The following is a 12540-nucleotide window of genomic DNA, read 5'->3' on the forward strand; positions in this document are numbered from 1 at the left end:
AGGTGTTGTGAATGATGTGTTCACCAGTGTACTCTATCCCCCTCATGGTTGCCTTTAGGATATCTATTTTTGAGGAAACCCCTTAGCAATAATGTTCATCCCGATGAAAATCCTAGATTTGGTCCCTTGAGATAGATATTGTTTTAGGGACATAAAGTGAGGATAACGGGAATGGGTAATCGGGTTATTGTTGGTTGGTGAAATTAAATATAATTATTTATTGTGGGTTGAAAACCCTATATGCTCATCAGGCTCCCAAGCTTGACCCACTCAGTTTATTTGTATTACAGGAAGTGGCGCAAGGGCATAAGATGGATGAATCATCAAGTTGTTTTGTTTACAAATCTGCATATGTATATATTTGTTGAATGACTTGTAATGTTATCGTTTATGATTTATGGTTTGTAACGGAACATGACATCCCGAGTTTTGGTTATATAATGAAAATGCATCTCTTGATGAAATGCTTTGATAAATATTATCTTATCATATTTTGTTTTTGGGAACAAATTCCGCAACCCTTTTAAATCAAAAGGATTTACTCTGAAATTATTTTAAGAAGCATAAATGAAATCGGTCTTTTCCGGCCGAGATTTTGGGGGATGTCACAGTCGGTTAGCCACACGCGCTCCATTAATCATTGATAATTTTTGAGACACCCATTGCCACTCTTTATTCGTCCATATTAGTGTGTCATTTAACCACACGCACTCTACTAACGACTCATAAAGTGCAATGTGTATTTTCATGGGTTAACATACAAGTTCACATTTTTCCTAAAGTAACTACGATTGAGAATTTTATAAAAATATGTTTACTTACTTTATAATTAATTATAATTATTAAAGAGTATTAGGTAGTCCTATCAAACACATTCAGCTAACGACCCTACACCAATCAAGGAAATGGTAGGTGAGAGTGGACGCCTATTCAATCGTCGTTTTATAGGCAATTTCCTTATACCCTATTATAGATCGGCTTCGTGAAGGAGACGTACTAGCAGTTCGACTGACTTGTCTTATATATATATATATATATATATATATATATATATATATATATATGTGTGTGTATATATATATATATATATATATATATATATATATATATTAGACTTTTAATATTACATATAATATAAGGGTGTATTATTTATTTAAAATCTTTTTCAAAAATACTAAGGTTATATTTTAAATTTTCAAAATTAATATTCAATTAAGTAAATTAAAAAATAAACCAATCATGAATTCAGGATAAGGATATCAAATTACTTTAAAAATATTCGGCTTGATACAATTAAAACATTATTATTAAAGGTAGTTATTCTATCAATTCATGAGATATCTTTAAAACAGAATTTTATGGATCTGACTGACCAACACGCCGTGGTAAACACTCACCACGCCGTGTTTTGACAATTTCGCAGGTCAACAAGCCGTGGTGGATGAACACCACGCCATGTTGGCAGCATAGAATGACGATTCTATTTGCTTCTTCTTGTTTAAGTTCAAGGAATGTATCAATTCAATAGAAAAATAAACATACACTCTGACACCACTAATCGGTATTATGCAAAACATATAATTCCTATGTGTTCATGTAACCCTAATTGTTGATCTATGTTTTATCTAGTTGAACATACAACTTGAACAACAAAATAGAAATGTAAGTCCCCAAAATGCTTGTGTATCAATCAGATCCGTTTGATGGTGCGAAATCCCAATCAAACGGACAATGTCAGATCAAATATAAGAGAAGGAGAAGAAGAATAAACTGAATCTCAATGTATTGATGAATAGAATGATGATCCGGATACAAGAGATTCACACAGACTAAGACACACTCTCTTTTCTCTCTCTCTCTAGAACACCTTCAAATACACACGCATAAGCTCCTCTAGACTTTCACTCATCCATCTACTCCTCACCCCTTACACCTATATTTATACATGAGAAACATGGGTTTGGTGAACATGGGCCGTGAATGGGTTTACAGCCGTAAACCTGTTCACGGCCGTAAACACAACCGCAAACACGTATATGGTCGTAAACACCAGGCTGTTTACGGTCCAAGACACAAAAATACATTTTCCTTGAAAAGTAAAGTATAAACCATATTTTTGACCCAACAATCTCCCCCTTGGTTTATAACTTTATTTTCTTAATTGAACCAATAAGCTCCCCCTAAAAAGTAGATGGATTTTCTTGTCAATCTTCATCGAGAGCTTGGATTCAACATTAATCTTAAAATTTGTCACAACTTCAAGATGAACTTGATGAATCTTCAATGAATGACCTCATCTGGAGCAGTTGGGCTTTTCTTCAGAATTTTACATTGAACACACATTGGGTGAGGATGCTTGATGTACTGATTCTTGAAAGATAGCGCTTTTAGCTTGAGAATCTTCAGAGAGAACAAATCTTCTGGATCACTTCAGCAGGTTCATGATAGCAGCAAATTGATTAAGGAGGCTTCAATGCAATCTGTCAAATAATCTTCAATTTCAACTTCACCTTGCTTCTGGGGTTAAAGGATTGAATGTTGAAAGAATAATATTCATTTCTTGCTCCTTCGAACGCGAATTCATCGATGATCACGGATGAAGCCTTGGCTCAGAAAATCTTCAATACAGTCTCCACGAGTCTTATCTATACCTGAAATCACTTTTCAAGACAAAAAAAATAAAAATAAAAATAAAAAAATAAATAACACTATTTTTGGATTTTTAATTTTTTGATTTTTAGAAATTTTCTTATTTTTCTTTGATTTTTGAATTTTTCTGATTTTTTTTTAAATTCTCCCCCTATATTTGTGCATAGAGGAAAACTATGAACAAATTTAATAAAAACAAAAAATATTTGGGATCAAATTTGTGAGACAGCCTGAACTTGTTCATCAGTACCTTCACCATCATGAATAGATCAGGTCAATTGCTGGTATTGTGGTCCACTTAAACATAAAGAATATTGACAAACTTTTCTAAATACACCATTTATCTGACGACGACCACGTGTATTGTTGTCCACTTAAATTAAGTAGTGAGATCTACAGACAACCTCTAAATGGTTCGATTTTAGTTGCACTAGAACATGTTCCCCACTTCCCGATATACCCTGGTTATCAAGAACTTCCAAAGAACTCCTTACTTTAGGTAAGTAAAAAATTATTAAGGAGGAAGTCAGATTTAGAGATAGGTGCATATGTTGTGTCCCAGATCGGATATATTTCAATCACGCAGAGGGGACAACATATGGCTAACTAGGATAGAGGGATTGAGAGGTAGAATGTTGCATATATTGTGTTCCAGGTTGGATATGTTTCAATCACACAGAGGAGGCAACATATAACTAACATATAGGAATAATTTCATAGATAAAGAAGATGCATAAAAATATAGTTGCATATGTTGCATTCCAAGTCGGATCTCTTCCATTCACGCAGAGGAAGCAACATATGACTAACAGATAGAAATCAAGAAAATAATTTCCTACAGACCTACTTTATCAAAACCCCCCATTCTCCCTATCAGAACAAGAATTAAGGATACAAGTCCGTACATCAAGGAAAATTCGAACCACTGTTCTAGATGCATATTAATTTAGTGTATCCTATCTCACTTCTCAATATACCCGAGCGTCGTATGGTCAGTCTAAACAATCCTATCTAAATCCACACTGTCAAATCCTCCGTGCCTACTAGCACATTGTACACAGAGTCTAGACAATTCAGATTCAGTCCTTTACACATGTTTTAGACTGCCCGTTATCATATTCTTGATATCACTTCCCAATAATAACTACTAACGAAAAAATATAAGAAGATAAAAAATTGTCTTTGAAATGAATCAGATTAAGATAAACTCAGGAGTATAGAGAAGAAAACGCAAACTGTAATTCATCGATTGAATTTGCATCCAGAAGGTCTGAGAATAGCACGCATAATCTCATAACAGATCAGAAAATTCTTTACATCATTAAGCACTAACCCCATTTGTGATCTCTTTCTTTCTTCCCTTCTCGCAAAGGACACATACTCTCAAACAAAATTCCGAGTGTTATATAGTTGAGAGACGCCTCCTATCATGTGCCTGGAACAGCCACTACCAAGAAACCGAAGTCTGATGGTATGCCTCCATATCTGCTCCTATACAGAGCGGGATCAGTTGGTATTTGGAACCCAGTCCATTTTGAAACAGGTTCGACCTTTTTCATCCTTGCACGGTACTCTCTCCAATGACATATCCTGTTTATCACAAACAGGAGATGTAGAAATATTAGAACATTCTTTTTCGATATGATGGGTGGCTCAGTACTTGCTTTTGAACTTAAAGCCGATCGCCGAGATGACTTTGACCTAGTCGGTCTTGGTTTCGCTGGAGCATCTCTTGGACTGGACTTCTTGGTTGGCATTCCCTTCTTGCTTTTGGAATTCAGATTCTTGGCCTCGTGTGCTTGATTCTTGGCCTTCTGCGCATTCCATTCACCATTGATTGAACGTGACCTTGAGGGGTTTCTTTTGGAAAATCTCCCTCTTTGCGCGTTCTGCCACCTCTTGCATAGTAGGGAACGTTTGCGCGATTAGGACAGTTTTGGGCAATGTGTTTAGGTGTTCCACACTGAAAACATGTATTTTTCTTCACTGTGAAGTTGTTTCTTCCTGCCTCTGGTGTCTCTTATTGTTCCCACCAGCACAATTACAACAGGCACTCTGTTTCACTGGAATTGGTGGCCTGTATTTCTCAACAGTAGGTTGATCAGAAGCAACTGAGTTCGAAGCAACAAATTCAGAGCTCAAGGAGATGTTGGTTTAATCAATAGTTTTCTCCTTGTTTTCATCTTCTGCTACTTTACCTGCACATAAAGTAGAAACATTAGAATCTTAAACCTGAATACCTCCTGACAAAAATCTCGATGGTTTGCCATAATAAAGATGTGCCTCCTTGCAAATTTCTTCCTGTGTCATAGGGATGAATGTGTAGTTATGATTAAAAGGTGGAGGAACATTATCATACCCTAGACCCATGTTTTGATTATCTTTGAATATTAACTGGGTTTCAAATAAGGACTCGACTGGCATACTTGATGCAGCATAATTTTTGAAACTAACATCTGGTTTTCCACAATTAATTTTCAAAGTGCCAAGTTCTTTAGTTACAGCAGCAAGTTGTCTCTTAAAATAGTCGTAATTTTCACACTTATTGCTATACTCTTCTTGAAGCTTCCTAAAGTCTTTGGTTTTTGCTATTAATTCAGCCTTCAAGGGTTTCTGTCATTTCCTGAGTTGATATCCTTCGTATTTTAGGTCCTCGGCTTCCCTTTTTAGCAAATCATTATGTTCACGAAGAATTTTAATCGTAGCTTCACATGATTGAGAGCATGAAACTTCATTGACCGGGATGTTTGCAGAACTCATTACATCAGCAAGACTAAGATGATTGAGATCTTTTGTCTTCTTGATGACAGCCACGTTCATATCCCACGATTTCGAAAGTGAATTCAGTAGCTTTTGGTTTATCTCCGACTTAGTCAAGGAGATCCCAGCTATATTCATCTCAGTACTAAGTGTGGTGAATCATTGCAGTTGAGCTTCCAGGGTTTCTCAGGGAATGTAGTTGACATGTTGAAATTTTGTCTTAACATATCCTTACGATTCTCTTTCATGTCTTCATTTCCTTTGTTGACCTCAAAAGCCATTAAACACAACTAGAAGCCAAAATCAAACTTAAAAGTAAAACTTAAATTTAAAAATGCCCTTTGGCTATAAACCTCAAAAGTCAACCTTAAAAGTCAAATTTAAAAAGTCAAACTTGAAAAGTCAAACCCAAAAACTAAATTTGAAATTTTAAAAGTTAAACGAGAAAGTCAAAGGCAAAATTTTAAAAGTCAAAGTCAAAATTTTAAGTAAAAAAGTCAAAATTAAAAGTCAAAAATTAAAAACTAAATTTTTATTATTTTTTGGTTGAAATGGAATTTAAAAATAAAAGAAATTTGAATTTTGGGCTAAAAGTGTCAAATTGGCGAAATTAGGAACGAGACACTAACGAGTTATGAATAAAGTCGTGAAGCTTTGTAGCATGTGATATGTTGGTTCAACTGGTAAGGTGGAGGGTTGATGAAGTAGATGTCGCGAGTTCGAATCCTAGCAGGCACAAAAACTGTTCCTTTTTTTAGTAAGCGTTGAATGACTAAGACGATTTGCTGCTGAACGAAGATGGACCGTATACTCCGCCGCCGTTGAGAAACCCTAGCCATAAACCTTTAAAAAAAATGATGTTTTTCACCCTTTTTGTTCAAAAACTCGTTTTTATCAAAAATGCAAAGAAGAAACCCCCCTTAATTTTCAGAGTTCTATCCAAAAACGTAAGAATCTTTCAAAAATAAGATCAGATGTGTTCCAAATCTAACAAAATTGACCGAAACAATCCAAGCTCTGATACCAATTGTAAACCCTCAAAATACTTGTGTATCAATCAGATTCGTTTGATGGTGCGGAATCGCAATCAAACGGATGATATCATATCAAATAAAAGAGAAGGATAAGAAGAATAATATGAATCTCAATGTATTGATGAATAGAATGATGATCCGGATACAAGAGATTCACACACACTAAGACACTCTCTCTTTTTTCTCTCTCTAGAACACCTTCAAATACACAGGCATAAGCTCCTCTAGACTTTCACTCATCCATCTACTCCTCACACCTTACACCTATATTTATACATGAGAAACATGGGCTTGGTGAAGATGGGTCGTGAATGGGTTTACGGCCGTAAACCTGTTCACGACCGTAAACACGATCGTAAACACGTATACGACTGTAAACACCAAGCTGTTTACGATCCAAGACACAAAAATACATTTTCCTAGAAAAGTTAAGTATAAACCATATTTTTGACCCAACAAGAAAACCATAGCATATAGAAATGTTTTTGAAATACACAATTAGGGTTAGAAGAATCATACCTTGATTACTATATAGTAATATCAATGTAAATCCGTGTGTTGTTGAAGCCTTGAGAGCAAGCGTCACAAATATCACACATCTAGCGGTTCGCACCCAATACTAGCAATGGAAGATGATTGAGAAGGAGGATAGATGCTGTAAAATTCGGCTATGTCTTCCAAGAAGCAAGTGGCCGAAATTCTTAGGGTTGAGACTGTTTATATAGTGCAGTCAAGAAACCCTAGATAAACCCTGATCCAAGATAATCTTAAACCGAATAATTATCCACTTTCCTGTTTATCCACCAATGATTATTCTAGAACCCCTTAGGCTTTAAGAAAAACCATACAAGTCTTTATGGAGGGTTCTAGATTGCCTCTTGCTCAATTATTGAACAATTGCACTTCAGTCCCCTACACTTTTAATTAATTCCTTTAATCCCACAGCTAGTTCCAATTCATTTTTGATTAAATATTAATTAAATATTACTATTTCTAATTAACATATTATTCTCATAACATAATAACAAATCATTTATTTCAATTTATCAATCAAATAATAAATCAACCTCTTTCTCCAAAATCATCTTGTCTAGTTGCTAGTCTTGAGGGCAACCCAAAAGGAATGTGCTACTATCAATTCAAATATATAGCAATCATAGTTATGGACTTAGAAACCTAATCCAACAGGATTTGGTGATTGGTCTAGTCAAATTGATCGTGAAAGTCTTGGATTAATATAAATATTTAATAGTCAAAGATTTGGCATTAGGCCTTAGGGCTCTTGGGGCATGCTTGACTAATTAAATTAATTTTATGATATTAATTCTTATTTTGACTTTTATCTAATATGAAATCTGTTAAAGCTGGTTTAGCTATTTTTAAGATTTATTTTCAGTTTTAGTAGTTAATTGGGGGAAGGCAGTTAATAATTGAACCTTCCTCTCCCTCTTTCTCTCTCTCTCACACACACACACTCACTCTCTCTCTCTCTCTCTCTCTCTCTATATATATATATATATATATATATATATATATATATATATATATAGAGAGAGAGAGAGAGAGATGAAGGATTGTTTTAGAACTTATATATTCGCGAGAACCTGAGAACCAAATGAGGGTCGTTAGATCAAAATAATAGAAGGTTAAGATGTGGAGTGGCATTTTTGTAAATACTTAAACAAATAAACCTTGGGGCATGATAATAAAAGTTAATCAGGGGACATTTTTGGATATTTACCAAATTAAATCCATTCATTCACGTCAATCTCTCTCTTTCCCTCCCTCCCTATCTCTCTCTCTCTAACTATCTCTCTCTCTTGCCTTCATCACCCCTCCTTGGCGACAAATGATTCGAGATCTCCAATATGTCTCCGATCTCTCTCTAACGACTTAACTATCACCGACTCATATCGACATCACCGTCTCCCTCCCATATCCACTGCATGTCGAAATCACTTCAAAATCATTGACGATATCTTTTACTAAAAATTGCAACATCAATTATTAGATAATAGAACCATGAATCCTATGTCTCAAAATGCCATAGTAAATGTATCAATTCAAAACTAAAGTTAATATCATATCATAATATCCAAATAAAACTCCCAGGAATAAACTGCAACTGTGGTGTGTGTCATGCCATCAATCCGAGCTCTTTCCCTTGCTTGCAGAAGTACCTGAAACCAAAACTGAAACTGTAAGCACAAAGCTTAGTAAGCTCCCCCAAACTACCACATACCATACAATAACATATAAAGCACATACTGGGCTTTGCCCACTGCATCGGACCGAGGTCCAGACTAACAGAGGCCTTGCCCCCTGCATCAGACTGAAGTCCGACTAACTACATCGGACCGGAGTCCGGACTAACTGGGACCTTGCCCCCTGCATCGGACCAAAGTCCGGCTAACTGCATCGGACCGGAGTCTGGACTAACTGGGGCCTTGCCCCCTGCATCGGACCGAAGTCCGGCTAACTGCATCGGATCGAAATCCGGACTAATTGAGGCCTTGCCCCCTGCATCAGACCGAAGTCTGGATAACTGCATCGGACCGAAGTCCTGACTAACTGTCTGAACATGGCATAACATAATCATAACTACTAGCATAAACACATATATTGCATACTACATCGGACCGAAGTCCGGAACATATAACACAAAAACACGCTTGAATCACAAAGACATCAAGCACACTGAACTAATGCATCGGACCGAAGTCCGGAAATTACTGCTAACTAGACGGGTCGGCATTATGGCCGTAGACCCGTTCCTACTAGAAGGAAAACTCACCTGAACTGTTGAACTTGGCCGATAACCCTCCGACTGCTAACCGACAACTCTCCGAAATGATGCTCCTCTAGCTCCCTGAGTAACCAATACCAATAACAACACTTAGACTAAAATGTCCTCCCGGGGTCAACTAAGTCAACTTTGGTCAATGTCCTGGTCAAAGTCAACCTTCCTGATTGACTCTACTCATCGAGTCAACCCGTCGACTCATCGAGTTCTTATACTCAGAAAACTCCTATAACACGACTCAACTCGCCGAGTCACCCCAGGACTCGTCGAGTTAAATGATATCAGAATTCCATCTTGACCAACTCACTGAGTCGCCAACCGACTCACATATCCGAAGCTTAACCAAATGAGGTTGGGGTTCTGCGACCTGACTCGTCGAGTCCAAGAACAGACTCGCCGAGTCTAAGGTAATCTTCAGCAGAGTCGACGAGTTGTTCTTCCAACTCGTTGAGTCCATGCCCATCTTCATATGACTTGCCGAGTCCACCCAAGGAACTCGCCGAGTCTCTTCAGTCCTTCATCCATACAGAGGCTTTTTGAGCCATACAGGGGCTCCAAATTGTGGATCCACTCTTCTAGGGCATAACCCCCATGTATAGTTGCAAACATTACGTGAAACCAAGGAGTTAAAGGTCCAAATCACTCTAGGGATAGGGCTTAAGACAAAGGGGCTTTACCAACAACTCTTTCACCGATGCTTTATGACATGCTAGACCAACACAAGTCTAGATCTGAAATAGCAACCTCAGATCTAAACTCCAAACCCCAAAATAGATCTCAAACATACCAAAATCGCCCTGAATCTCATACATGAATAGATCTAGAAGGGAAAAGCTCAAGGTAATCAACTTGTTACCTCAGAAATGTGCCCAAGATGGAGTAGATTCCAGATCTCCATGAATCCCTTGGTGCTTTACACTTGATCTACAAGTTTCTTTAGCTAGAACCTCCTTCCAAAGCTTCCAAGCTCACATCAAAGGCTCACACTCGTTCTTAGGGTTTTATGGTTCTCAAGGGAAATAAGGAGGCTGAAGGAAGGACATAAAGTCCTTTAAAGAGGGTGCAACCCTCGAGATTAGGGTTTTTCTCATTCTAGCACCAACTCGTCAAGTCCAGCTTCCGACTCGGCGAGTAAGTATACCAACTCATTGAGTCCCTTCTTAAATTTACACTTTAAGCCCTTAACTCAAACTTCTGAAATTTAGGATATTACAAAATAAAACTTGATTCAACTGTTATATGCTTTTCATTCATACTTATACCATAACATACCACCATTCCCCATAGTTTATCATGATGTTTTTCTTTCATCATTCATTATTTTCATTGTCTCTCTTTTTTTATTGTGTTTCTATAAATGATAATAGCAATAATTGCATGTGCTGTAGTTGTTTTCTTAAAGGATGATAAAACTCCAATAGAGGGATTTATGTTCAAGATTAATGTGAACCAGTCTTGTTATAATGGGGCCCCCGGGGAAATGATGGAAAATGGAGCTAAGATCATTCTTGGTTAAGCTCTTTATATAAGAACCTCTTTCAAACAAGGTTGTTGTCATATCTCAAGGTAAAAAAATACAAAGATATGGTCTAGTGATTTGTATGCAATGAAATTTGAGATTCTACTCCAATTCGATTGCATTTGTGTTGTTTATCTTTTGAATCGAGGATTTCTATTTTATAGCTTATATGTGCTAATCTAATCAACAGTTGATCATAATGATATGTGTTATCTATGCATTTTTTTTTCTTCAAAAGTGTTGAAAAGAGAATTTAGATTTGCAAATTTTATGATGTGAGAGTAATTTTAGTTAGGGTTTATTTGACTGCACCTTGAGTAGTTGGTAGTATGTGTGCTTATATCATAGCTGAGTTTCATTTCCAACAAATGTGCCCACACTTGCAGAACGAATCATATTATCTGTATTGGATGATAATTTGAGTTTTGGCCTATTTGATAGCTTTATGTTTCTCTTTTTTCTTTTGAACTATAGGTAGATGCCTTGTAGCTCTCTTCACTTCTATGTGTGATATCATAAAGTTAAAGTTCTACATGAACGAAAGTTATAGATCTAGAACTAATTCCATTTGTCTCATTAGTTTCTATAGTAAAACACATAAATTTTTTACATCGTGCTTGATTTAGTGCTATGTTTGTTATAGCAAACATGGATGGGTACTCAGAGAGATTTTTTTTTCATTTCATTTGGTAGATTGCAATATAACAGTTCAAGTGCACGTCTTTTGAATTGGTAAAAGAGTTTGATTTTCTTGTTTTATAAATGTGAAAGAAATAGAAGGGTCTAAGTTAGATATAAGGATGCTATACAATTGTTGTTATTTAGGACAAAACAAGGCAACACTGTGTTTTTCTGAAATTTATGCAACTTTAAAATTTTATATTTAGACATGTTTATATGAATTTATTTCAACACTAACTCCTCTTGTACTAGAATACTCTTTAAAAGCATGATAGAGATGGACCTCCTTGTAGTGTTAAATGCTTGTAGTTTGTTTCTAGTTATGCAAGTTTTGTATTAAATACCCATTTGCTTTTGCGGTTTCTTATAAATGTTTTTGTTTACTATTGCTTTGCCAAATTGCCATATTTGTTCCCCCATTTTCTTATCATTAACAAGCAATCATGTCATGATAATTGAAGCTTGTGGAAGGACAATGAAGATAATATGAGTGGTTATGATTCCAAAGGTAGCTTTTATTCATGTTTTTTGGTCAGTAGGGTTTGGTCAGTTAGTAAACAGTTTGAGTAGTGTTTTCTTTGGGTTAATAACTTCCCTCAAGTCTTTTTCTTGACTTTATAATTTTTTTGAGTTACGTTTGTACATTTAAAGATCTAATAGCTTTGGACAATAACATCCCCTTGTCAATAATCAATTACAAATCATATGTGATTTGTATGAATTGGCATAATATTTTAGTAATTAACTAGAAGCAAAATTATAAGTATGTAGTGATTCACATGTAAATCACATACATGTGATTCACATATAATTCACATGTAAATCAAAAGTGAATCACATATGAATTACATGTGATTTACATATAAATCACATAATAATCATATGTAATTCACATCTAAATCACAAGTGAATCACATATGAATTACATGTAAATCACATATGAATTACGTCTATACACACATGCATTTTGTGTGAGTCTTATTCGTTAATTTTTTTTATATATTTTTTTGTGAATTCGACATTTGAATCTTAAAAGATACAATCACATGTAAATATCACATTATATAATCACATGTTAATTTTACATGATATAT

This window comes from Lactuca saligna, chromosome 1 (assembly GCF_052625555.1).
Source record: "Lactuca saligna cultivar CGN05327 chromosome 1, ASM5262555v1, whole genome shotgun sequence".
Taxonomy (NCBI): Eukaryota; Viridiplantae; Streptophyta; class Magnoliopsida; order Asterales; family Asteraceae; genus Lactuca; species Lactuca saligna.